We start from the raw sequence: 1440 nt of genomic DNA, 5'->3' as shown, positions 1-1440 counted from the left end.
CACAAACGACTATCTCATCTCAACTTCAAGAAACTCAGTGAGCTGTTAAGAAATGATCTTGTCACTGCTCTTCCTCAACACTCTTTTGCAAAGGAATCTCTTTGCTCAGCATGTGAAAAAGGAAAACACACAAGAGCTAGCTTCAAGTCGAAGCAAATCTCTTCAGTGACTGCGCCTCTTCAGCTATTGCATATGGATCTCTTTGGTCCAGTCAACGTGCAATCCCTAGCTGGAAAAAAGTTCACACTTGTCATTGTTGATGAGTATGCCAGGTACACTTGGGTATTCTTTCTCAGATCCAAGGATGAAGCACCTGAAGAAATAATTTCATTCATCAAAAAGATAGAAGTACTAAACAATGTTAAAGTACGATCTATCAGAAGTGACCATGGCACTGAATTCAAAAACAGTACTATGGATAACTTCTTTGAGGACAAGGGAATCTCTCACAACTTCTCTTCAGTGAGAACTTCACAACATAATGGGGTCGCTGAAAGACGAAATCGAACAATCATTAAGGCTGCTCGATCAATGCTTAGCGAATCCCATCTCCCTACTCAATTCTGGGCTGAAGCTGTCAACACCGCTTGTTTCACTCAAAACCGATCGCTGAACGTGAAAAGATTCAAGAAGACAGCCTATGAACTCTTCCATGGACGAAAGCCTTCTATAAGCTTTCTTCACATTGGTTGTACTTGTTATATTCTCAACAACCGTGACCAACTTGGAAAGTTTGATCCTAAAACTGATGAATGAATCTTTCTTGGATATTCCTTCTGTATCCAAAGCCTTCAGAGTATTCAACAAACGAAGACAGACAATAGAGGAATCTATTCATGTCACTTTTGACGAATCTCAGTCAGCTAATTCAAAACCCATCTTAAATGATGAGGATGAATTAGAAAACTGGACGTTCTCTCACTATGGACAACCTGAAGCTTCTTACAGTGCTCCTCTCAACACTGAATCTCCCGAAGCTGAAGATGATCCACTCATCATTCCAGTTACAGCTAGTCACTCTACCGCATCTTCTTCAGAGATCGCTATAGTGGCCATTAGCCGTGTTCCTTTTTCTACTTCAAACACTAATCCATCAGTAAATGAAATGCCTTTAGTTTCTGAACCCGTATCAGTCGCTGAATCTGAGGCTCTTTTGGCAATAGTCCCTATTGCTGAAAATACTGCTGCTGAAGCCTCATCTTCTATTCCTGAACTTGCTTATTTAGATGAAGCTCCTTTACCGGCTCAGCAATGGACTATAAGCCATCCAATTCATCAAATTCTTGGAGATCCAGATGCAGGTATCAAGACACGTCGTGGTCTAGGTAATATTTGTCTCTTCGTCAACTTTCTTTCTTTAGTTGAACCCAAGAAAATCAATGAGGCTATCTCCGACCCTAGTTGGGTTCTTGTTATGCAAGAAGAGCTCATTGAGTTTGA

Source organism: Cynara cardunculus (genome assembly GCF_001531365.2).
Source record: "Cynara cardunculus var. scolymus isolate 2C chromosome LG 4, CcrdV1, whole genome shotgun sequence".
NCBI lineage: Eukaryota > Viridiplantae > Streptophyta > Magnoliopsida > Asterales > Asteraceae > Cynara > Cynara cardunculus.
Note: the sequence above shows the minus strand (reverse complement) of the source record.